General features: G+C 44.4%; 1 long non-coding RNA gene across 1 annotated transcript; it reads left to right on the top strand.

The window, feature by feature from the left end:
• Positions 1-594: 594 nt before the first annotated feature.
• LOC118155228 (uncharacterized) lies at positions 595-13,321 on the top strand. The gene is made up of 3 exons (XR_004745417.3): positions 595-779; positions 2,169-2,294; positions 6,891-13,321. It is a non-coding gene; the product is annotated as an uncharacterized LOC118155228 (long non-coding RNA).
• Positions 13,322-26,531: the final 13,210 nt, after the last annotated feature.

Here is a 26,531-nt window from a genome sequence, read left to right as displayed (position 1 = left end):
GAAATAAGCCAGGCACAGAAAGATAAACTTTACATGTTCTCACTTATTTGTAGAAGCTAAAAATTAAAACAATTGAACTCATGGACATATAGAGTAGAAGGATGGTTACTAGAGGTTAGGAATAATAGTGGGTGAGGGGAAATGGGGATGGTTAATGGGTACAAAACAATAGAAAGAATGAATGATACCTATTGATAGTACAACAGGGTGACTATGGTTGATAATAATTTGATTGTCCACTTTAAAAGAGGCTGGATGCAGTGGCTCATGCCTGTTATTCCAGCACTTTGGGAGGCCGAGGCAGAAGAATCACCTGAGGTCAGGAGTTCAAGACCAGCCTGGGCAACATGGTGAAACCCCACTTCTACTAAAAATACAAAAAAATTAGTCAGGCATGGTGGCACGCACCTATAATCTCAGCTACTGAGGAAGGTGAATCACTTGAACCCAGGAGACAGAGGTAACAGTGAGCCAAAACCAAACTGCTGCACTCCAGCCTGGGCAACCCAGTGAGGCTCCAACTCAAACTAAAAAATGAAATAACTAAAAGAGTAAAATAGATTGTAACAGAAAGTATAAATGATTGAGGGGATGGATACCTCATTTAACCTGATGTGATTATTATGCATTGCAGGCCTGTATCAAGATATCTCATGTCATCTAGAAATATATACATCAGGCTGGGTGCAGTGGCTCATATCTATTATCCCAGCACTTTGGGAGGTTGAAGCAGGAGGATCCCTTGAGGTCAGGAGTTTGAAACCAGCCTGGCCAACATGGTAAAACTTCATCTCTACTAAAAATATAAAAATTAGTCAGACATTGTTGTGTGTGCCTGTAATCCGAGCTACTCAGGAGGCTGAGGCAGGAGAATTGCTTGAACCCAGGAGGCAGAGGTTGTAGTGAGCCCAGAGTGAGCTGAGACTGTGCCACTGCCCACCAATCTGGATGACAGAGCAAGACTCTGTCTCAAAAAAATACACACACATACACACACACACACACACACACACACACACATATAATACAACTAAAATTAAAACAGAAAAAATTTTATATATGTATATAAATATATATACATATATACACAATGTGTGTATATATATATATATATATACCTTAATTTTTATATATATACCTGCCTCAGCCTCCTGAGTATATATTTATAAATATGTATAAATAAATATATACATATATACCTAAAATTAAAAGTAAATTTTTTAAATAAAAAAAAGAAAATTCAGGTGTTTATGACCAGATGACAGGCAGCAGATGCAAAAATCATGGTGACATGGCAGCAGGAGCTTTGCCATTTGGACCAGATCTTCTGTGTCCTTGAACAAGGTGCTGCCGCCTCTCTGAGCCTTGGTTTCCTCATGAGTCAAAGGAAGTAAGAAAACCCCAGCTGATGAGACTGTGCATGGCAAGAGTCTCCTGCATGTGCTCAGGGCAGAGCCAGTGCTCAATAAAACCAACTCCCGTCTCTGCAAACCAGAGAACACTGGCCAACAGGGAGCAGGGTTGAAGATTGTGGTAGAGGTTGGAATGGGGAAAGGATTTTCTTTGTGGCATGAAGAAGAAGGTAAAGTGTTTCTTCATCTCATTTTCTCAGCAGCTGTGGCCAATCATCACGTGGCTAAGGACAAACCCCAGACACAGCCCTAGCCCACCATTTGTACAGACATAATATTATAAATTGTGTGTTTGAAATATAGGACCTGCTGGGTGTGGTGGCTCATGCCTATAATCCCAGCACTTTGGGAGGCCAAGATGGGCAGATCACTTGAGGTCAGGAGTTTGAGATCAGCCTGGCCAACATGGCGAAATCCCATCTCTACTAAAAATACAAAAAAAAATTAGCCAGGCGTGGTGGTGTGCACCTGTAATCCCAACTACTTGGGAAGTTGAGGCAGGAGAATCACTTCAACCTGGGAAGAAGTTACAGTGAGCTGAGATCACATCATTGCACTCCAGCCTGGGTGACAGAGTAAGACTCTGTCTCAAAAAAGTAAAGAAAATGAGGATGACTAAGAATGCCAGCACTCTGGCTTTCAAATGCTCTTGCCCTGGTCCCCAGCATGGGCACAGACCCGGCATCAGAAACCTTTTCTTTCCTCTGAGCACCCTCCTCTGCCTGCATGCCTTACCTTCTGCTTTCTCTCCCACAGGGCTTGCAGAGTGACCTGGTCCAGCACCTGTCCACCTATCTGTGCTTGTCTCTAGTGGTGGCACAGTTTGTGCTGTCCTGCCTTGCAGATCAACCTTCCTTCTAACCTAAAGACCCTCATCAGTCTGTAAGTCACCAAGTTCTAACCTCATTCCTGTTCCACTTTGAGGTCTCAGTCCCCTTCATGTGACCAAAAGTCTAATTTTTTATTTATTTAGCCATTCAGCAAAATGTGAATTGCATTTCTACTTGATGCCACCATTAGCAGACTTTTTCTGTATGGGGCAAGAGACTCTGTGAGCCATACAGTGATCTCCGTGGCAACTCCTCAACTCTGCCACTGAACACAAAAGCAGAATATGTCAACAAGTTGCATGGCTGTGTTGCAATAAAACTTTATTTGCAGCAACAGGCAGTGGGCCAGATTTGGTCATAGTTTTCAGAACCCCTCTATGCCCCAGCAAGGGCTTAAGGATCTATGGTGAACAAGCAGATAGAGTTCCTGTTCTCATGTGACTAGTGGTCAAGTAGGGGAACCAGACATTACTTACATAATTAAATATGTTGAAAATTGGCTGGGCACAGTGGCTCGTGTGCCCAGAATCCCAACACTTTGGAGGCCAAGGCAGGTGGATCACCTGAGGTCAAGAGTTCAGGACCAGCCTGGCCAACATGGTAAAACCCTGTCTCTACTAAAATTAGAAAAGTTAGTAGGGCATGATGGCACATGCCTGTAATCCCAGCTACTCGGGAGGCTGAGGCAGGAGAATCACCCTGGAGGTGGACGTGGAGTAAGCTGAGATTGCACCATTACACTCCAGCCTGGGTAACAAAGCAAAACTCCATCTCAAAAAAAAAAAGAAAGAAAAGAAAAATATCCCTGGGGTAAGTGCTCTGTAGGAGAAGTTCATGAGAGTTTTACAACAGGTAACACTGAAGCAATCTTTGAAATCAAGAAATAATTCTTTTGAGGAAGAGACTGATCGGATGTCATATAAACAGATGTTCAGATGGACCGGGTGCAATGGAGCATGCCTCTAACCTTAACTCTAATCTTAACACTTTGGGAGGCTGAAGAAGGAGGATTTCTTGAGTCCAGGTGTTCTAGATCAGACTAGGTAATGTAGTGAGACCTCATATCTACAAAACGTTTTTAAAAAAATAACCAAATGTGGTGGTGCACACCTGTAGTCCCACTACAGAGTAGCGCTGTGGAGGCTGAGGCAGGAGGATTGCCTGAGTCCCAGAGGTAAAGGCTGCAGTGAGCTGTGATTGCACCACTGCACTCCAGCCTGGGTAACAGAGCAAGACCCTGTCTCAAATAAAACATTGCTCAAATGCTTAAGAAATATAGTTAAAACTATCATAGGAATCTTTCTTCACCTACCAGAGTGGCAACAAAATTTAAAAGTTGATAAGCTGTGATGGCAAATACGTGGGGAAATGGGCACCGTCATGCCTTACTGGTAAACAGTACAGACTGGTGTAATCTCCCTGGAGCACCTGACAAAATCACAGGCCATGTCTCTCTCCACAGCATTTGCTGAGGGATATTGTCAAGGATCTCATTGTCTTCATTATGCAGGGTCCCTGCTTTGAGAAGCAAAGCAAAGTTTTGGTTTTAGTATAATCATAGTTGTTCTTCTGAGCCATGGTTACTTCTTACCTTGTGGACATTGTCAGTCCTGTGGCCCAGTCCCTTTTTGCCCTGCCTGCTGGCAAGCAGCAAGCTCATTGGTGTGCACCTTTGGGAAGGAGATAGGGCACCACCACGTGTACTTTCAGTACTAAATACACAGTCAGGGCTGGGTGCAGTGGCTCACGCCTGTAATCCTAGCACTTTGGGAGGCCAAGGTGGGCAAATCACTTGAGGTCAGGAGTTTGAGACCAGCCTAGCCAACATAGTGAAACCCTGTCTCTACTAAAAATACAAAAAAATTAGCTAGGTGTGGTGGTGTACACCTGTAATATCAGCTCTTTGGAAGGCTGAGACAGGAGAATTGCTTGAACCTGGGAGGCAGAGGTAGCAGTGAGCCAAGATGACACCACTGTACTCCAGCCTAGGTAACAGAGCAAAACCCTATCTCAAAAAAAAAAAAAAAAAAAAAAAATACAAAGTCAGTTCATCCTGTCTTCCTTCCCTTCCCACATACTCACCATGGGATGTGAGACCAAGGCTTCTGCCTTCTCCACTTTTGTCTGTTACAGAACCCCTGTCCAGAAGTGGGGGCATCTTTCCCTCTCCAAAACCTTGTTCTAGTGGGTTTCTGGGCAAGTAAAGTCACAGGGAAGGGTTGGGGGGGGTGCCTCACCCACCTGCATTTGCTACAGTAATTCCCACTTATGGCTCTTCCCCTGAAAGATCTCCCCATGCTCACAACGGCCAGCCAGGCTTTCTCCATTCCAGCCTCGGTGCTTTCTTCTTTGCTTCTTCATGTTTGGTGTCCACTGTCTGCATCCCGTTCCCACTCACTTGCTGGAGTGAGATCTGGATTCAAATCCTACCTCTGCCTCTTAGCAGGCCATGTCACAAACCCCCGGAGTCTCAGTTTTCCCCTCTGTAAAATGGGGATGACTCAACCTTTATAAGTGGGAAAGTGCTTAGTGCTGGCACACAGCAGGTGCTTAATAGTAACAGAATTGTCTCCACTACTTGGCTTCAGTCATTCCACCAGCATTTAATAAGCACCTACTATATGCTAAGCACCAGGGGCAAGGAGATAAAGGAGGAAGTGTCTACTTTCTGGAGGTTTCCAGGCAAGGAGGAACCAGCTGCCTCTCTGTGGCCAGCTCAGCAGGCACTTGAGGCTGTGCCCCCTCCTGACCACACCAGAAACATGTAGAGTTGAATACTGGCCCTACCACTTCCTAGCTGTGTAGCTTTGGGCAAGTTACTTAACCTCTCTGTGCCTCAGTCTCTATTCCTTCAAAATAGGATTAATAATAGCATTACTTCATAGGGTTGTGAAGATTAAATAAGTTAAGGCCATAAAGCACTTAGAATAGGACCTAGCACATAATGAGTGTAAGTGGGTAAACATTTATTTTTAAATTTTCTTTTGAGATGGAGTTTTGCTTTTGTTGCCCAGGCTGGAGTGCAACGGCGTGATTTTGGCTCACCGCAACCTCCACCTCCCAGGGTCAAGCAATTCTCTTGCTTCACCCTCCCAAGTAGCTGGGATTACAGGTGCCTGCCACCACACCCAGCTAATTTTTATAGTTTTTTGTAAGGCAGGGTTTCACCTTTTTAGCCAGGTTGGTCTTCAACTTCTGCCCTCAGGTGATCTGCCTGCCTTGGCCTCTCAAAGTGCTGAGATTATAGGTGTGAGCCACTGTGCCTGACTCACCCTCTACTTTTAAATGACTTTATAGCAGTGGCAGAATTCAGTCCACAGGGGCTCTGGAATGAGCCTCTGCCAACTCCTGGCACCCCCAATCAACATGAAAATTACAGGTCACCCAACACTAGAATTAAAAGGTAGAAACATTCTCCAGAACGGTTTGAGAATCCTCCCATAAACAACTGGCAGAAAGGAAGGGGAAGGTTGGGGTTATACAAAGACCAGGCTCCGTCAGCTTCTGAGCCAACCGACTGTGCCCAGAGAGAACTTTGGTTTTTTTGCCTGAAACATTTTCAACCAGGGAGAGGCCATCCTCCTGAGAGGTCATGCAGCAGCCACCTGCTGGTCAGCTCAGCTTCACAAGGTATGTTTGGTACACAAATTATGGTTGTTTGTATTGTTTTGTTTTTAAATAAGCTACCAATATTTAAAAATTTGGAGAGATCACATAAAAATCTGGAATCCAAGGCTGGGTGCACTGGCTCACACCTGAAATCTCAGCACTTTGGGAGGCTGAGGCAGGCAAATCACATGAGGTCAGGAGTTCAAGACCAGCCTGGCCAACATGGTGAAACCCCGTCTCTACTAAAAATACAAAAATTAGCTGGCTGTGGTGGCGAATGCCTGTAATCCCAGCTACTGGAGAGGCTGAGGCAGAAGAATCACTTGAACCTGGGAGGTGGAGGTTGCAGTGAGCCGAGATCACGCCACTGAACTCTAGCCTGGGTGACAGAGTGAGACTCTGTCTCAAAAAAATAAATATTGGTCTCTCTTAAAGTAGATTTGGCAACACTAGGCCACATCTTCATATGGCAGTAGGAGATTGGATTCAGGTAGACTCTACAGCATTTGACAAGGTGTGCAGATTTCAGTTAGCCACAGTCCCCATCTCTTTATTTCCTTCTCTCTCTCTTTTGCTCTTTTGCTCCCTCTCTCCTCCTCCCTCCCTTTCTTCCATCCTTCCTTCCTTAATTCCTTCCTCCCTCCCTCCCTCCCTCCCTCCCTCCCTCCATTCCTTCCTTCTCTCTGCTTCTGTCACCCAGGCTGGAGTGCAGTGGCACCATCTTGCCTCATTGCAAGCTCCACCTCCTGGGTTCAAATGATTCTCCTGCCTTAGTCTCCCAAGTAGCTGGGACTACAAGTACCCACCACCAGATCCAGCTAATTTTTGTATTTTTTATTAGATGCTGGGTTTCTCCATGTTGCTCAGGTTATCAGGCTGGTCTCCAACTCCTGACCTAAGGTTATCTGCCCTCCTTGGCCTCTCAAAGTGCTGGGATTACAGGCGTGAGCCACCACACCTGCCTCCACCACTCGCTTTTGTATCCCCCAACTCATACCTTGCACATGCCACTCATGCATACCCCTGCCTTTCCCCACAGTCATTTGTGAGTCCTGCACTAAATGGCCTTCAGTCCAGAGACCAGACATCAGACAGCAATCTGGACCTCTTCCTTGATGGGAGGTGAGACCTCCAGGAGAGGAAAACGCCTGCTATGGAGTCTGCAGGCTGAATACAGTGACTCTCTGGGCAAACAGCTAGAAGAGAAGTGAACAAAATCTCCAGCCAGAAAGAAAACTTCCCAGTCAACTCTTCCCTGTCCCCGTTTTACAGATGGAAACACTAAGACTCAGAGGAGAGGAGACAGAGCAGGCACTGGAACCATAGTCTCCTGGCTCCAAAGTCAAGTTTTGTCCACCCCACCAGGCTCCTTCCTTCCTTCTATAAATGCTTTTAACAGTATGTGCTGGACACTCTTGTTAGGGCCTTTTACACATATCACTCAGTCTGCTTTTCCCATTCATTTGACAAGTGTTTATTGAGCTCCTACTGTGTGCAGGAGCTGGACTTGATACTAGGGACATCTTGTTAGAAAACTCAGGCAAAGTCTACCCACCTGGGGTTCTAACAAGACAAAGAGAGTGTTGGAGCTGTGGGCAAGGCTGTGAAGGCAATGAATGAAATGGCGGGGTCAGAAAGGAAGGGCGGTCAGGGATGCTCTCTGCATGGAAGGGGCATCTTCTTGGCTTTGAGACCCAAATGCCAAAATACCTGTGAGCAGCAGGCCATGCCCACTCAGTGACAGAGCTGAGCCACAACCCTCCATAGATGCCAAACCAAACACCAGATCAGGCCAGCAGTGATGGACAAAGACCTTGGTCTGGAAGGGTCTTGCCACCTGAGCTCACAAGGGGATTTTTGTTATGCTCCTTATTATTATTATTATTATTATTATGGCGGGGTTGGGGGTCTTTGGTGCACAATAAACACTCTGGGAACCATAAGTCAAGATCTAGGCTCCAGTGCCTGCTCTGCCCTTGCTGTTTGACCTTGGGATGCTATCACCACCTCTCAGAACCTCAGCTTCCTTCCCCTTCTGTAAAATGGAGAGTCTAATAATACCCACCTGGCAAGGGAGTCCAGGGAAGTCAATGAGCTCCTTCGTGTAAAGAGCTGATGTCTGCATGTGGCCCTGGGTCACAGATTTGTAATGGGGATTGAAATTACTGATAAGTGGCCAAGCATGGTGGCTCACACCCATGATCCCAGCACTTTGGGAGGCTGAGGCAGGTGGAGCACCTAAGATCAGGAGTTTAAGACCAGCCTGGCCAACATGGTGAAACCCCATCTCTATGAAAAATACAAAAATTAGTTGGGCATGGTGGTGTGTGCCTATAATCCCAGCTACTCGGGAGGCTGAGACAGGAGAATCGCTGGAACCCAGGAGTTGGAGATTGCAGTGGAGATCCACTGCCCTCCAGCCTGGGCAACAAGAGTGAAACTTTGTCTCAAAAAAGCAAGCAAGCAAGCAATTACTGATAACCTTATAGATTCTCAGAGGACACAAGGGACTCAGAGTGGGGACCACACCCATCCTCACACACAGAGACGGGAGCAGTCTACCTACCCAAGACCACAGAGCAACTGGTTGTCAGCAGCTGCATCTCCACAGTCTCCCCATTATGGCTTCTGACCTGCCCTAGAGCAGCCCTTGGGCTTCCCCCTACCACCTCCTCTCCCTTCCTCACTTTAGCTCTTTTCTGTGGCCCCTGGTTATGACCAAAGCCTGGGGATCTTATGAGTTTGAGGCAGCCTGAGCTTCTGTCTGTGCTTTCACCCAGAGCCAGAGCATCAGGTCCATGTACATCAGCTGTGATTCTCTGCTGCTTCAAAACCACCTAAGGTCTGGCTGGTTGTGTGTGTGGAAGAGGGGGTACTTTTCTTTCTCCAGGATGACATGATAGATTGAAAAGTACATGGGAGGCTGGGTGCAGTGGCTCATGCCTGTAATCCCAGCAATTTGGGAGGCTGAGGTGGGTGGATCACCTGAGGTAGGAGTTCAAAACTAGCCTGGCCAACCTGGTTAAACCCCATCTCCTAAATGTACAAAAATTCACTGGGGGTGGTGGCATTTACCTGTAATCCCAGCTACTCAGGAGGCTGAGGTAGGAGAATCACTTGAATCCAGGAAGCGGAGGTTGTAGTGAGCCGAGATCACACCACTGCACTGCAGCCTGGGTGACAGAGTGAGACTTTGTCTCAAAAAAAAAAATTAAAAAATAAAAAGAAAAGTGCATGGGCTCTAGAGGCAGAGATGGAATTGAATCCAAGCTTTTACTTCTCAGCTGTGTGCCCTTGCACAAGTTCACTTCTCTGAGCCTCAGTTTTCTCATCTGTGAAATGGGAATATCTGGCTTCTAAGGGATCTTAGGATGACTGGGGAATGCCTGGCACGTGGAAGGTGCTCAACCTGTGTGCTTTCCCATGGCCATCTAAGAGGCCTCAGGGCTGCCCTCCTGCCCTCCCCCACAACTCCTGTGACTGCCTCTTAAATAGCTACTCCAGGTGATAAGGAGGAAGAAGTGAGGGAGCCAGGCTAGATCCACACCCACCCACGCCCCTTGTTAGGAAAACAAGCCTTTAATGCCTGGTCCTGCTGCTTTTGGCTGAGAGTATAAAATGGGACCCAGAGCCAACCTCTCCCTTTCTCTAAGGCACACCAAGGCAATAGTGTTTAAAAGGAAAGGAGGCAGTGGCATGGAGACTCCAGAGACCGAGCCCTTCCTATGGCAAGAAAGGAGCTAGTGGAGCCCACTGCTGAGGGCCATCTGGCTGGTGTTCCATTCTGCCTTCCTCCTGGGGACCCACAGCCTCGTCATCAGTGATGTCTTCAGGTTCACTGTCCCCAAGCTGCTTAGGTGAGTCCAGACTTCAGGTGCTCTGCTAAGGCTGGTGGTCTCTTACTGGCATCCCTCCAGGGTCAGGGGGCTTCAGCTCTCCTGCCTCTGCCTATAGATCTGGTGCTTGGGACACTGGAGCGTAGGTGAGAAGGATACTGAGGAAGGGAATTGATTAATGAGAAAGTGACTGACCCCCAGAAGGGCAAATAAGCAAGCTGTTACCTGACTGCATCAATTAGCTTTTACTATAAAATGCTCCAAAAGTGAGTGACTGAAAATTACAAGCATTCATTTATTTAATTCATGGTAATGTGGGTCAGTAACATGGGCTGGGCTCAGCTGGGTGGGTCTTCTTTTCTTGGCTGGGTTTTCTCATGTGCCTGCAGTTGTGTATCTGAAGCTGGAATGGCTGTCTCTGTTCCATGAGGGTTCCCATCCTCCAAAAAACTAGCTCAGACTTGTTCATGTGGCTGCTTGGGAGGGTTCTAAGCAGTAGGCCAAAAGCCACATTTTCTCCTGAGGCTCACAACTGGCATAGCTTTACCTCCACTGTACTCTGTTGGTCAAAGATGGTTTTGTGGCCAGCCCAGATTCAAGTGGTGTCTGCTCAGCTGCCATAACAGAGCATCACAGACTGAGTAGCTTCAACAACAGAAACATATTTGTCTCATGATTCTGGAGGCTGGAAGTTCCAGATCAGGTATCTGCAAGTTGGTTCCATCTGGGCCTCTGCCATTGTCATGCAGCTGGCCACCTCCTCTGTGTCATCATATGGTCTTTCCTCTGTGTGCGCTCTGGTGTCTCCCTGTGTGTCCGCATTTTCTCCTCTTATAAGGACCCCAGTCAGACTGGATGAGGGCCCAGCCTAATGACCTCATTTTAACTTCATTCCCTCTTTAAAGGCCCTATTTCCAAATACATTCACATTCAGAGGCACTGGGGGTTGGGGGACATACAAATTTTGCGAGGACACAATTTAGCCCATAACAAGTGGGGAGAAAAACACCCTCTCTTGATCTTGAGTAACTGCAGTAAGATTGAAAAGAAGCATGGACAGTGGGGGAAATAACCGAGATCATGATTGCAAAAAAGTCAACCACTCTGACTGATCCTCCACACCTGGCCTGGTTTGGGCAAAGGCAACACACATCGGCACGTCCTCTCACCGGCTGTACCTTTTCTTTCCCCTGCGAGCCTTTTCTTGGGTTTATTGGTGATCCCAAGCCTCCAGCCTGGAAGGACTACCTCCTTGCCATGCTGATGTTCCTCTCGGCCTGCCTGCAAACGCTGTTTGAGCAGCAGAACATGTACCAGCCCAAGGTGCTGCATATAAGGCTGTGGTCAGCCATCACTGGCCTGGTGTATAGAAAGGCGAGCCCCGGGGTACAAGGGCAGACCTTCCAGCTGGAAAAGGAAACATCACTTAGCTGGTTGGTAGTAATGTTATCAGCAGCTGAGAATGCATTCAGTCCTTACTTATTCGTGTCACTCATGATATAGTCTCACTTCTTTTGTTATTTCTTTTTATTTACATGTATTTATTTTTTTGAGACAGAGTCTCGCTTTATTGCCCAGGCCGTAGTGCAGTGGTGCAATCCCTGCTTACTGCAACCGCCACCTCCTGGGTTCAAGCAATTCTTCTGCCTCAGCCTCCTGAGTAGCTGGGACTACAGTCACATGTCACCGTGCCTGGCTAATTTTTGTATTGTTATTAGAGACAAGGTTTTGTCATGTTGGTCAGGCTGGTCTCGAACTCCTGGCCTCAAGTGATCTGCCTCACCTTCTTAGGTCTTTCTGTAAGGTCTTGTGTGATGTGCTCCTGGGACCTCTCTGACCTAATCACATCTCACACACATGCCTCCTCCCATACTCACTCTCCAGATGTATAATGACATGTATCTATTATTTTTATAGGATATAACAGTTTCACTGCCCTAAAAATTCTCAATACTATGCTTGTTAATCTCTCCCTTTCTTCCTAGGAACTCCAACCACTGATCTTTTCTATCTTCATAGTTTTACTTTTTTCAGAAGAGTCATATAGTTGAAATAATACAGTGGATATATTTTTGATTAGTTTAAAAATTTAAGTTCTGTGGTAACTGAATGTGGTCATTTAAGATATACTTTGTCCTTTGGTTTTTATTTTTTATCATAAGATCGGATGACATGTGCTTTACATATTTAGAAAACATGATTTGTGTAGATATTTACCACATAATGGAAAGGGCTGAGGAAAATGACACCGTGCATTACCACACAGCACATACTGGAGCATCTTGGTGTATGGGGTGGGTTCAGATAGACTCTCTGTTCCTTGGAAGGTGACAAGTTCAAGAGGTTGTACTTGATAAAACTGGAATCACAAAGTCTTCCATACATACTTTCAGTTGGAAATAAGACCAGGCAGTGAATGCTATAGGTAAATACCCATGCTCATCACGGATCCTCTTCCTTTGAGAAATGAGTTTGAAAACAGTCTGTATTAGGATGACATGACTCACCTATGGCTAGATTCTCTGTCATGAGGGACGGAAAGGAAATCACACAATTTTGCTTTATATGAAGTTAAAGAATTTTTTTCTTCTACTAGGGAGAGGGGAAAGCATTGGCACATTCTGGTAGCAAGAGGGCATTGATAGTTTTCTTTCTATATATTTTTCATATCAGATAGTACTGCCTGGCAGCCTGCCACACCTCCCCAGTGTTTCTTAAGCTTCTCTTTGAATGTGACATGCGATTCAGAGTGGATAAGCTCTTAAAGGCGTGATCTTTCCAGTGGTTCTTTCTGTGGGAGGTAAAACGGCAGGCGAATTTGGGCCTTGTTATACGTAGAGCTGAGCATATAACTACAACTAAGTAAACTTTCCCCAGAAGAGTATTAGCCAGAGTAATACACTGATCTCTCTTGAGCTCTTCTCCACTGGCAGCTGGAAAGTTTTTGCAAGGATCCTTCTTTCTGGTCTGATTCCTGTTTTGCTGGCTTCCAGTGACAAGTTATTTTATCCAAACTGAAGAGTTTTAACTGCAGAGCTAGAGAGGCTGTATTGTGTTCAACAAAATAAGTGCAGTAGTTAAGACTACCAGTAAATGCCTGAAACCCCAAAGGTACTGAATCACATACCATTTTTTCTACACATATATATCTATGATAGCATTTAGTTTATAAATTAGGCACAGTAAGAAATTAACAGTAACTCATAATAAAATATATTGTTATGGTTCTCACCCTTTTCCTGTGATGATGTGAAGTGATACAATGCCTGTGTACTGAGATGAAGTGAGGTGAATGAGGTAGGCATTGTAATGCAGTGTTAGGCCACTATGCATCCCCTGAATCTAAGTCAGAAAAAGGAAGATGAGCTGTGAGTGACCCTGGATCTCCAGGCCTGAATGATGTTGATGGCTGGCAACAGAAGGGGACCGTGTTGATGACTAATGGGTGAACAGTATATGCAGTGTGGATATACTGAACAAAGGGATAATTCACATCCTGATCTGGATGAAGGGGGCTCAAGGTTTCATTGCACTTCTCAGAATAGTGCACTAAAGCTTATGACATGTTTAATTTCTGAAGTTTTCCACGTGATATTTTTCAAATACAATTGACTATTAGCTGTAACCACAGAAATAAAAACTGCAAATGTATAATCTATGTTTGGTCGTTGACTCATTTCTTGATGTACAATTCTTAAAATTGTTAGAAATTCCAAAATGTTGTCTTTTTGTATGCTAATAATTGATGGCTGGAAGCCCTCAACGTAGATTCAGGATGGCAACTTGTTGTTCTCATCAAGACATTGATTAGAGGGTTGAGATCTCCTACCTCTGCAGACTCTTGGGCGAAGAGAAAGCCTGAGGGTTTTCAGTTACCAACTGCCAGCTATTTACTTAATCAGTTGTGCGTATGTAATAAAAAGACCCAGAGGGACTGGGCTTAGAGAGCTTTCAGTTCACTGAATACATTGAAGTTCCTGGAGGATGTGTCCTGGGAGGGCATGTAATCTTCGTCCCACTTCTCCCACACTTTGCATCTCTTCATCTTACCGTTTGTAATGTTATTAATAGCAAACTGGTAAATGTGTTTCCCTGAGTACTTTGAGCCATTCCAGCAATTTAACCCAAAGAGGGAGTCCTGGGAACCTCAATGAACCCCAAATTGAAGCCAGTTGGTCAAAAATTTTGGAGTTTAAGATTTAGGACCGACGTAGGGAGGCAGTCTCATGGGACTGAGTCCTATACCTGTGGAATCTGATGCTATCTGCAGATAGAATATCAGAACTGAATTAGAGGACACCCAGCTTGTGTCATCTGCTGAAATGACTGCTTGCTTTTTGGTGGGGAAAAACCCTCCACACGTTTTCTCATGGAAGCCTTCTTTGTTGACGGTTGTTGCTGTGGTGTGAGAGCAGAGAAAAATATGGCAAGTATGTCTTTTCCACACATGTTGTGGATAAGGGAACTACTGTATACTCTGTTTTAACTGCCCTTCATATTTTGGTTCAGAAATCATGCTCTTTAACACTGGTCACTCATCACACCTGTTCTGATAACAATGCCATTTTTAGTCAATTTCATATGGTTTAAGATGACTTGTATACTGCAGTTTACTTGTAGATATCAAATTTTGATAAAATTTATTCTTTGCAATTAATAAATACAAAGTAAGGGAAGCAAGAGTTCTTACTGCACATACCAATAGGTATAATTTATATTAATTCTAAGAAGATCTCAGGTATGCTCCCAGAGGAACGCTTTGTAACAAAGCATCAGTACTATACTTTAAAGAAAAATGGTCTAAAGCATGCACACAAGTGTGTGTAATTTTTTTATGAAGGTAGTGTCTTGCTATGTTTCCCAAACTGGTCTCAAACTTCTGGGTTTCTCAAGTGATCCTTCTGCCTCCATCTCCCAAGTAGTTGAGATTACAGGCATGCATGACTTTGCCTTCTTATGTTTTTAATATTCTATATATTTATTATTGATTTGCAATGCATTTTACCTTTTCCTTTAATAAATTCTGGCAGTTCTGACCCATCTGCAGTCAGGTAGGATTTTAAAAAATTTTATTAACTGAGGAAATATAGAGAGAAGAAACTAATATCTTTTGAGTATTGTATTCTGGGCTAACCACCCTATTATGTGCTATGCATTTATCTCATAAAGCCATCACAACATCTGCGTTCTTATAACCTACTGTTTATTAAATAGGCAACTGTGATTTAGAGAGGTTGGTTAATTGGCCCATGACCCCATAGTTAAAAAAGTAGCTGACTCACAGTTAAACCATCAGCCTTCCTGGCTTCCAAATCTTTCTTTTGCTCCTCAACATAGATGGATAAAGATCTGTGCAGCTGCTGGATCAAGATATATGTTAGAATCAGATTAATTAGTACAGTCAAATCTAGTTATAGGTTAACTCTCATTTAAGGTTATTGTGAGAAATGAAGTTGGTCTAAGAGTTTGTCCTAATAAATTCAACAATTGCAGTGGTAACCAATATCTTTACCATCAAAGGCTTTAGGGCAGGGTAAAGGTTTGGCCATAGGATTGTAAATTTTACAAAACCAAGATTAGACAAGTCTTAGAAATTATTTGACTTCCCAGTTTGGTTTTCCCTTTAGGCTAGTATTTCTGCCTTCCACAGTACTTTTTTTTTCAGTCGTGTTTTCCTTTTCCACTACATTTCTATAACCTTCTCTGGATGTTTTAAAATGTTCTTCTCTGCTTTTGGTGTTTGTTTTGTTCTATTATTTTTCAAATTCTGCTGGCTTTGTATCCCCAGTTTTCCTGTAGACAATCAAAAGCATGAAGAGTTTCAGAATTTTAAGGAATCATAAGACTAATTAACCTCTAGTACTTCAATGTGTGTTAAACATTGTGGTCAAGTGTTTCTCTAGATAGGGAATCTGAGACTCAAATAGATTAGGATAGTTTTCTTTTTGGACATAGGAAGTGGCAGAAATGAGATTTAAACTCATTTTAAAGGCCTGTACTCACCCTTTTTTATTTTATTTTATGGGCATTTGTTGTTGTTGCTATGACAGAGTCTTGCTGTCTCACCCAGGCTTGAGTGCAGTGGTGCAGTCTCGGCTCACTGCAACCTCTGCTGCCTGGGTTCTAGCGATTCTCCTGCCTCAGCCTCCCAAATAGCTGGGATTACAGCGGTGCAAGGGTGGCTCACACCTGTAATCCCAGCACTTTAGGAGGCTGAGGCAGGCAGATTATGAGGTCAAGAGATTCAGACCCTCCTGGCTAAAATGGTGAAAATCTGTCAACTAAAACTACAAAATAAATTAGCTGGGCATGGTGGTGGGCGCCTGTACTTCCAGCTATTTGGGAGGCTGAGGTAGGAGAATTGCTTGGACACAGGAGGCAGAGGTTGCAGTGAGCCAAGATCCTGCCATTGCACTCTAGCCTGGTGACAGAGCGAGACTCTGTCTCAGATAATAATGATGATGATGATGATGATGATGATGATACAAAGGGGAAGGGAGTCTGGTGCACCCAGTGGATAAAATGAGGATGAAATTAACTGGTGAACACACTGGAATTGGCTAAAAATGGAATGAGCAGGGAAGGCTAGGTTTGAAGAGAAACAACACTGGATTGGATAGGAATACAGATTCTTCAGTAAGAGATCAGAATATTGGAGTTTATGACAAGTTTAATAAAGATAAATTACAAAGATGAAAACACAAGACGTTGGGAATTTACAAAGGCACATTAAAATAGAGGGTTCAAGGGAGCATTAAACAGATTCCTTTATTTTTTAAATCAATAACCGACAAACCTGAAGATTTTTACCGAGAGATACTAAAACATTTTGAGACACTGGGAAGAGTGTCTACAGCAGATAGAAATGTGGTATCATGTGCTTCCATTCTGACTTACAGAAGGGTGGCTTAGAGCTTCTTGAGTACTAGGGACTGGAGATTGCTGAACTACATAGATCTGTAGCCCAGGGCAGGTGCCTCCTCACCTCTGCTTCTTTTTATAATTCACTTATGGCCTTCCAATGTTCATGTAGGCTGGGTCAGGGGCATGAGTGACTGGCCAATTAGTCATGAAGTTCACTTGGGTAATTGGAGGTGTGTCTATGCTGAGGGTAGTTGACAGACACTCCAGTTGGCTTGTTATTCAGGAGCAGGGATATAGAGCGCTACTCTTGGTCATTTGAGGTCATTCTTTGAGGAATCTGTGCCTTCATAGATTGAAGATTTGAAGATTGGAGACTGCCATGGAGCCCTGCACAAGTAGAATTTGGAAGCCCATAGGAAGAAAGATAATTTAGACAGTACTTAAGGAAATAGAGGTTACAACTACCAGGACTCTATTTTTCAAGCAGTCTCTCTTTTTGGATATCTGAGTGCCTATGAAGTTTTGTTTTTTTTTTTTGAGGAGTCTCACCCCACCCAGGCTGGAGTGCAGTGGCATGATCTTGGCTCACCACAACCTCCGCCTCCAGGGTTCGAGTGATTCTCCTGCCTTAGCCTCCCTAGTAGCTGAAATTACAGGTATTTGCCACCACACCTGGCTAATGTTTGTATTTTTAGTGGCAACGGGGTTTCACCATATTGGTCAGGCTGGTCCTGGACTCCCAATCTGCCCACCACAGCCTACCAAAGTACTGGGATTACAGGCGTGAACCACTGCCGACTTGGGTTTTAAAAAATCCCTCTGGTCACGGGGTGGAGGATGGGTTGTGGGACATGGACAGGAGTGGGGTGGGACCAAGAGCAGGGGCAGGCATGGTAGGAAAGAGCCTATTTATTGCAAGAGCCAAGGCAGGAGGCCAAGCTGATGAAACTCTCAGACAGCAGCCAATTCTGTGTGTACGTGGGTGGACATGCATGCATGTATGTGCATGGTGTGAGTGTGTATGCATGTGAGCATGGATTACTTGGGTATGCATGTGCACTTGTGTGCATGGATGTGTGCCCACATTGTGTTGCTGTGCATGCTAGCATGCTTGTATGAGTGGGTAAATGTGCTTGCATGTGTGCAGGCTATGTGTGTGTGCTTGCTGTGTGTGTGCATGAGTGTGCACATGCACAGATGTGCAGGTTGGTTGCTCAAATAGCCAGACAAGGACAGGGAAAAGAACAGCCGCACACGTGCTCTTAGACTCCCAGAGCAGGAAAGCTCAGCTCCATCTGAGGCTCACCCTTCCTCAAAGATGGAGGCTGGGCCCTAACCAAGGTCATGTCTCCTTTTTTGTATTGAAAGAATAAACCTCACCATGCCCCAGGGCTTTTTCCTGGCTGTAGTCGGTCCAGTGGGAACACAGGAGTCCTCCCTGCCATCCTTCCTCTTTGGGGAGCTGTCAAAGGTGGAGGGGTTCATAAGCATCAAAGTGAGGCCACCCCCTGCCTGTCTGTTAGAATGTCCCCATCATCCTGAAAGTCCCCCGTCCTCACTGCCTTTCCACCCCTCATTATCTCAGCCAAGCTCACTTTCATTCATTCTCTCCACCACCCACTCACCGAGAGCCCAGCTCCCACTGCTCCTCAAAACCTGTCATACCTCTGTCCCCATCATCCTTCTGTGACCAAAGTAAGTTGTGTGTTAGTGTTCAGTGGCCTACATTCTCCAGGAGGCCTGGGTGCAGAACACCTCTGTGGTGGAGGAAGTGTGCCTCAGGCAGTAGCTAGACCCAGCCTGGCTGGAGAGAGTCCTAGAGGCCTGTGCCCTGCGGCGAGATGTGGACAGCTTAGCTTCCCTGTGGGAGTCCACACTTCAATTGGGAAGCAGGTGAGAGTCTCGGGGTCTTTTGGGTCAGGGAGGCACTGCAGTTGGGGGTCATTTTGGTCCCTGACTCATCAAGGATGGTATGATGGAGAAATGCAGGAAGTGGTCAGGGAAGCGGAGGAGGAGAAGTGCTCAGCTTAGAATCAAGCACATACTAGGTGCTCAATAAATAATCATTAATCAATAAATAGAAATAGACACAAAGAGAGGCAAGGAGTTGTGGTAGGAATTGGCTGTGAGGGTCTCTCTGACAACTGAGAGTGAGATGACTAGACTTCTGTCTTACTCTGCCCTGCCTTGTTGGGTGACATTGATATAATTGCTTCTGGTCTCTGGGCCTCACCAAAGGGTCTGGACAGAGATGTCCAAGACACAGGATATATGCATCTGGAGCTGTGGCTTGGGCAGGAGCTCACAAACTGTGACTCCCAGGACAAATTCAGCCCTCCACTTGTGCATGTGTGTGTGTGTGTGTGTGTGTGTGTGTGTGTGTGTGTGTGTCTTTGAGACAGAGTCTCACTCTGTTGAACAGGCTGGAGTGCAGTGGTGCAATCTTGGCTCACTGCAACCCCCCCTTCCCACATTCAAGAAATTCTCCTGCCTCAGCCTTCTGAGTAGCTGGGATTATAGGGGCATGCCACCACACCTGGCTAATTTTTCTATTTTTAGTAAAGACAGTGTTTCACCATGTTGGCCAGGCTCATCTTGAGCTCCTGACCTCAGGTCATCTCCTCATTTCCCTCAGAGGCAAAGCCCAAGTCGTGATGATCCCTGGCAAAGTCTCTATCAACTTGCTCTGGTATCCATCATTCCCATCTCCCATCGTCATCTCCTGGCTTCACTCCAGCCTCTAGAGTCTCTGTGATGTTTCCTGATCCCCCCCAGCACACTCTGTCCCCAGGGCCTTTGCATCTGCTGTTCCCACTGTTGGAAATCTCTCCCCAGGAGTTCCCAGGGCTCATCCCTCGCTTCTATCACATTCACAGAGAACGCCTCCCTGATTACTTAATCCACCACCACCACCGCAACCTTGCTCATGCTAGTGTGCTTTACACCCACACCTGCTTTTGTTTTGCTTTCCTTTCCTTTCATTTTCTTTCTCATTTACTTTCCTTTCCTCTTTCTTTTCCCCTTTCCATTCCTTCCTTTCCTTTCCTTTCCTTTCCCCTTTCCTTCCCATTCCCTTCCCTTTTTCCTTTTTCCATTTCTTTATTTTCTTGAGACAGAGTCTTGCTGTGTTCCCAGGCTGGAGTGCAGTTGCGTAATCTCAGCTGACTGCAACCTCTGCTTCCCAAGTTCAAGCAATCCTCCCACCTCAGCCCTCTGAGTAGCTAGGATTACAGGCAGGTGCCACCCTTTTTTTTTTTTAATTGCATTTTAGGTTTTGGGGTACATGTGCAGAGCATGCAATACAGTTGCATAAGGTACACACATGACAGTGTGTTTTGTTTGCTTTCTCCCCTTCACCCACATTTGGCATTTCTCCCCAGGCTATCCCTCCCCACCTCCCCCTCCCACTGGCCCTCCCCTTTTCCCCCAATAGACCCCAGTGTTTAGTACTCCCCTCCCTGTGTCCATGTGTTCTCATTTTTCATCACCCGCCTATGAGTGAAAATATGCAGTGTTTCATTTTCTGTTCTTGTGTCAGTTTGCTGAGAATGATGTTCTCCAGGTTCATCCATGTCCCTACAAACGACACGAACTCATCATTTCTGATTGCTGCATAATATTCCATGGTGTATATGTGCCACATTTTCCCAATCCAGTCTATCATCAATGGGCATTTGGGTTGATTCCAGGTCTTTGCTATTGTAAACAGTGCTGCAATGAACATTCTTGTGCATGTGTCCTTATAGTAGAACGATTTATAGTCCTTTGGATATATACCCAGTAATCGGATTGCTGGGTCAAATGGAATTTCTATTTCTAAGGCCTTGAGGAATTGCCACACTGTCTTCCACAATGGTTGAACTAATTTACACTCCCACCAACAGTGTAAAAGTGTTCCTTTTTCTCCACATCCTCTCCAGCATCTGTTGTCTCCAGATTTTTTAATGATCGCCATTCTAACTGGCGTGAGATTGTATCTCAATGTGGTTTTGATTTGCATCTCTCTGATGACCAGTGACGATGAGCATTTTTTCATATGATTGTTGGCCTCATATATGTCTTCTTTCGTAAAGTGTCTGTTTATATCCTTTGCCAAATTTTGAATGGGCTTGTTTGTTTTTTTCCTATAAATCTGTTTGAGTTCTTTGTAAATTCTGGATATCAGCCCTTTGTCAGATGGGTAAACTGCAAAAATTTTTTCCCATTCTGTTGGTTGCCGATTCACAGTAGAGACTGTTTCTTTTGCTGTGCAGAAGCTGTGGAGTTTGATTAGGTCTCATTTGTCTATTTTGGCTTTTGTTGCCAATGCTTTTGGTGTTTTGTTCATGAAGTCCTTGCCTACTCCTATGTCCTGGATAGTTTTGCCTAGATTTCCTTCTAGGGTTTTTATGGTGCCAGGTCTTATGTTTAAGTCTTTAATCCATCTGGAGTTAATTTTGGTGTAAGGTGCCAGGAAGGGGTCCAGTTTCTGCTTTCTGCACATGGCTAGCCAGTTTTCCCAGCACCATTTGTTGAACAGGGAATCCTTTCCCCATTCCTTGTTTTTGTCGGATTTATCAAAGATTGTATGGTTGTAGCTATGTTTTGTTGCCTCTGATGCCTCTGTTCTGTTCCATTGATCTATATCTCTGTTTTGGTACCAGTACCATGCTGTTTTGATTACTGTAGCCTTGTAGTATAGTTTGAAATCCGGTAGTGTGATGCCTCCCGCTGTGTTCTTTTAGCTTAGAATTAACTTGGCTATGCGGGCTCTCTTTTGGTTCCATATGAAGTTCATGGTGGTTTTTTCCAGTTCTGTGAAGAAAGGCAAGGGTAGCTTGATGGGTATAGCATTGATTCTGTAAATTACTTTGGGCAGTATAGCCATTTTTACCATATTAATTCTTCCTAACCATGAACATGGAATGTTTCTCCATCTGTTTGTGTCCTCTCTGATTTCGTTGAGCAGTGGTTCGTAGTTTTCCTTGAAGAGGTCCCTTCCGTTCCTTGTGAGTTGTATTCCAAGGTATTTTATTCTTTTTGAAGCAATTGTGAATTGGCAGTTCATTCTTGATTTGACTCTCTTTAAGTCTGTTATTGGTGTAGAGGAAGGCTTGTGATTTTTGCACATTAATTTTATATCCTGAGACTTTGCTGAAGTTGCTTATCAGTTTCAGGAGTTTTTGGGCTGAGGTGATGGGGTCTTCTAGGTATACTATCATGACATCTGCAAATAGAGACAATTTGGCTTCCACCTTTCCTATTTGAATACCCTTTATTTCTTTTTCTTGCCTGATTGCTCTGGCTAGAACTTTCAGTACTATATTGAATAGGAGTGGTGAAAGAGGGCATCCTTGTCTAGTGCCAGATTTCAAAGGGAATGCTTCCAGTTTTTGCCCATTCAGTATGATATTGGCTGTTGGTTTGTCATAAATAGCTTTTATTACTTTGATATACGTTCCATCCATACCGAGTTTATTGAGGGTTTTTAGCATAAAGGGCTGTTGAATTTTGTCAAATGCCTTCTCTGCGTCTATTGAGATAATCATGTGGTTTTTGTTTTTGGTTCTGTTTATGTGGTGAATTACGTTGATAGACTTGCGTATGTTGAACCAGCCTTGCATCCCCGGGATGAATCCTACTTGATCATGATGAATAAGTTTTTTGATGTGCTGTTGCAATCGGCTTGCCAGTATTTTATTGAAGATTTTTGCATCTATGTTCATCATGGATATTGGCCTGAAGTTTTCTTTTCTTGTTGGGTCTCTGCCGGGTTTTGGTATCAGGATGATATTGGTCTCATAGAATGATTTGGGAAGGATTCCTTCTTTTTGGATTATTTGGAATAGTTTCAGAAGGAATGGTACCAGCTCCTCTTTGTGTGTCTGGTAGAATTCGGCTGTGAACCTGTCTGGACCTGGGCTTTTTTTGTGTGGTAGGCTCTTAATTGCTGCCTTGACTTCTGCCCTTATTATTGGTCTATTCATAGTTTCAGCTTCCTCCTGGTTTAGGCTTGGGAGGACACAGGAGTCCAGGAATTTATCCATTTCTTTCAGTTTTACTAGTTTATGTGCATAGAGTTGTTTTTAATATTCTCTGATGATGGTTTGAATTTCTGTGGAATCTGTGGTGATTTCCCCTTTATCATTTTTTATTGCATCTATTTGGTTGTTCTTTTATTTTTAATCAACCTGGCTAGTGGTCTGTCTATTTTGTTGATCTTTTCAAAAAACCAGCTCTAGGATTTATTGATTTTTTGGAGGGTTTTTTGTGTCTCAATCCCCTTCAGTTCAGCTCTGATCTTAGTTATTTATTGTATTCTTCTGGGTTTTGAGTTTTTTTTATCTTGCTCCTCTAGCTCTTTCAATTTTGATGATAGGGTGTCAATTTTGGATTTCTCCATTCTTCTCATTTGGGCACTTATTGCTATATACTTTCCTCTAGAGACTGCTTTAAATGTGTCCCAGAGGTTCTGGCATGTTGTGTCTTTGTTCTCATTGGTTTCGAAGAACCTCTTTATTTCTGCCTTCATTTCGTTGTTTATCCAGTCAACATTCAAGAGCCAGTTGTTCAGTTTCCATGAAGCTGTGTGGTTCTGGGTTGGTTTCTGAATTCTGAGTTCTAACTTGATTGCACTATGGTCTGAGAGGCTGTTTGTTATGATTTCAGTTGTTTTGCATTTGCTGAGCATTGCTTTACTTCCAATTATGTGGTCAATTTTAGAGTAGGTGTGATGTGGTGATGAGAAGAATGTATATTCTGTGGATTTGGGGTGGAGAGTTCTGTAAATGTCTATCAGGTTTGCTTGCTCCAGGTCTGAGTTCAAGCCCTGGATATCCTTGTTGATTTTCTGTCTGGTTGATCTGTCTGACATTGACAGTGGAGTGTTAAAGTCTCCCACTATTATTGTGTGGGAGTCTAAGTCTCTTTTTAAGTCATTAAGAACTTGCCTTATGTATCTGGGTGCTCCTGTATTGGGTCCATATATGTTTAGGATCGTTAGCTCTTCTTGTTGTATCGATCCTTTTACCATTATGTACTGGCCTTCTTTGACTCTTTTGATCTTTGTTGCTTTAAAGTCTATTTTATCAGAGATGAGAATTGCAAGTCCTGCTTTCTTTTGCTCTCCATTTGCTTGGTAAATCTTCCTCCATCCCTTTATTTTGAGCCTTTGTGTATCCTTGCATGTGAGATGGGTTTCCTGAATACAGCACACTGATGGGTTTTGGATTTTTATCCAATTTGCCAGTCTGTGTCTTTTGATGGGTGCATTTAGTCCATTTACATTTTGGGTTAATATTGTTATGTGTGAATTTGATACTGCCATTTTGATGCTAGCTGGCTGTTTTGCCCGTTAGTTGTTGTAGATTCTTCATTATGTTGATGCTCTTTAGCATTTAGTGTGATTTTGCAATGGCTGGTACTGGTTGTTCCTTTCTATGTGTAGTGCCTCTTTCAGGAGCTCTTGTAAAGCAGGCCTGGTGGTGACAAAATCTCTGAGTACTTGCTTGTTCACAAAGGATTTTATTTTTCCTTCACTTCTGAAGTTCAGTTTGGCTGGATATGAAATTCTGGGTTGAAAATTCTTTTCTTTAAGGATGTTGAATATTGGCCCCCACTCTCTTCTGGCTTGTAGAGTTTCTGGCAAGAGATTTACTGTGAGTCTGATGGGCTTCCCTTTGTGGGTGACCTGACCTTTCTCCCTGGCTTCCCTTAGTATTTTCTCCTTTATTTCAGCTTTGTTGAATCTGACGATTATGTGCCTTGGGGTTGCTCATCTTGCAGAATATCTTTGTGGTGTTCTCTGTATTTCCAGGAATTGAGTGTTGGCCTGTCTTGCTAGGTGGGGGAAATTTTCCTGGATAACATCCTGAAGAGTATTTTCCAGCTTGGATTCATTCTCTTCGTCACATTCTGGTATTCCTATCAAACATAGGTTAGGTCTTTTCACATAGTCCCACATTTCTTGGAGACTTTGTTCATTCCTTTTTGCCCTTTTTTCTCTGATGTTGGTTTCTCGTTTTATTTCATTGAGTTGATCTTCGACTTCAGATATTCTTTCTTCTGCTTGGTCAATTCGGCTATTGAAACTTGTGCATGCTTCGCGAAGTTCTCGTATTGTGTTTTTCAGCTCCTTTATTTCATTCATATTCCCCTCTAAGGTATCCATTCTTGTTATCATTTCCTCAAATCTTTTTTCAAGGTTCTTAGTTTCTTTGCATTGATTTAATACATGTTCTTTTAGCTCACAAAAGTTTCTCATTATCTACCTTCTGAAGTCTAATTCCGTCATTTTGTCACAGTCATTCTTCATCCAGCTTTGTTCCCTTGCTGGTGAGGAGTTTCGGTCCTTTCTAGGCAGCGAGGTGTTCTGGTTTCAGGTGTTTTCCTTCTTTTTCACTGGTTTCTTCCCGTCTTTCTGGATTTATCCACCTGTCGTCTGTGTAGTTGCTGACTTTTCGATTGGGTCTCTGAGTGGACACCCAGATTGTTGATGATGAATTCTTTCTGTTACTTGGTTTTCCTTCTACCAGTCTAGCCCCTTCGCTGTACGACTGCTGAGGTCCACTCCAGGCCCTGCTTGTCTGGGGTGCACCTATAGCAGCTGCAGAACAGCAAGGGATGCTACCAGTGTCTTTTTCTGCTATCTTTGTCCCAGAATGATGCCTGCCAAATGTCAGTCTTTTGGATATAGAGGGGTCAGGGAGCTGCTTGAGGAAACAGTCTGTACTTTGTAGGAGCTCAAGTGCTGAGCTGTGAGTTCTGTTGTTCATTCAGGGCTGTTAGGCTACTACATTTAATTCTGCTGCAACATAACTCATAAAAAAAAACTTTTTTTTCTCAGATGCTCTGTCTGGGGGCGGTTGGGGCTTTCCTTGTGAGTGTCCGCCTCGCTGTCCTGCCCAGCTAGGAGGCAGTCTAGTCACTTTTTGCCTGCCGAGGCTCCACCCTGCTGGTGTGAGGTTCACCCTGTTACTGCAGGCTCTGCCCTTCTGCTGCGGTCTCCGCCTTGTCACCACGGGCTACGCCCTGTGGCGGAGTCTATCTGTTGTACCGGGTTGCCTCGGCAATGGCAGGCTGTGTCAGCAATGGGCGTGTACCTCAGTAGGGGCTGATTGCCTCGGTAATGGCAGACACTCCTCCCCCATGGAGCTGCGCTTTAAGAAAACCTCCTCACCGGGAGCATTTGGAATTGCCGTTTTGTTTGTCGCACTGCGCTAACCCAAATGCTGTTTCCCTGGGATTTCCTGGGCTGGCTCACTGTCCAAGTCCTATTCATTCTCAAGTTCAGCCCTCTCAGGTCTCAGTTTGCTGGTTCAACAGGGCACTCATAACAGTGCGCTTTTGTTTGGAGTGCTGCGGAGCGCCTCTGCGCTCCGGCGCGGGCCGCAGCCGCACCGGCTGCCAGCTACACCAGCCTAGGCCTCTGCCTGGCGTCCCACATCTCTTTTATACCTGGGAATTTCCCCGTTCTGTGGGCAACTAAGATTCATCTGGAAATGCGTCCCCAACTCACCCTCTCCGTGCATCCAGCGAGAGCTTCAATCCTGGGTTGTTCTCACAGCACCATCTTGAGTCCTCCCCGCCACCCTTTTTTTATTTAAAAGGCATTATAGAATCACAAAAACAAACCAGTTTTATTTAAAAAAAAAAAGAAAGAAAAGAAAAAAAGTGTGGCCCTGCTCCTGTACTGATTTCTTCATAAATGGTGGAACACTAAAAAAAAAAAATTATTTAACATATGAAATAGGGACCTCTAAGAGAGAAGCAATCTAAAGGCGGCATCTGTAACCTGAGGCAGAGATTTGAGAGTTTTTTGCCAAATTGAAATTCCACTCTGCTACCTAAGCAATGAACACCTGGGCAAGTCGCAAACAATTTCTGATAAACTACCTCCATTACAATTCTGAGCAGATTACCTCAATATGTGTCAATTCTAGCCATATAAAAAGTCCACAGGTGAAAGTTGGCAATCATTCATTGAGGCCTCTGAAATTTCT

This window comes from Callithrix jacchus, chromosome 1, assembly GCF_049354715.1.
Source record: "Callithrix jacchus isolate 240 chromosome 1, calJac240_pri, whole genome shotgun sequence".
Classification (NCBI taxonomy): domain Eukaryota; kingdom Metazoa; phylum Chordata; class Mammalia; order Primates; family Cebidae; genus Callithrix; species Callithrix jacchus.
The sequence above is the reverse complement of the archived record's forward strand: the minus strand, read 5'-3'. Positions and strand labels throughout refer to the sequence as shown.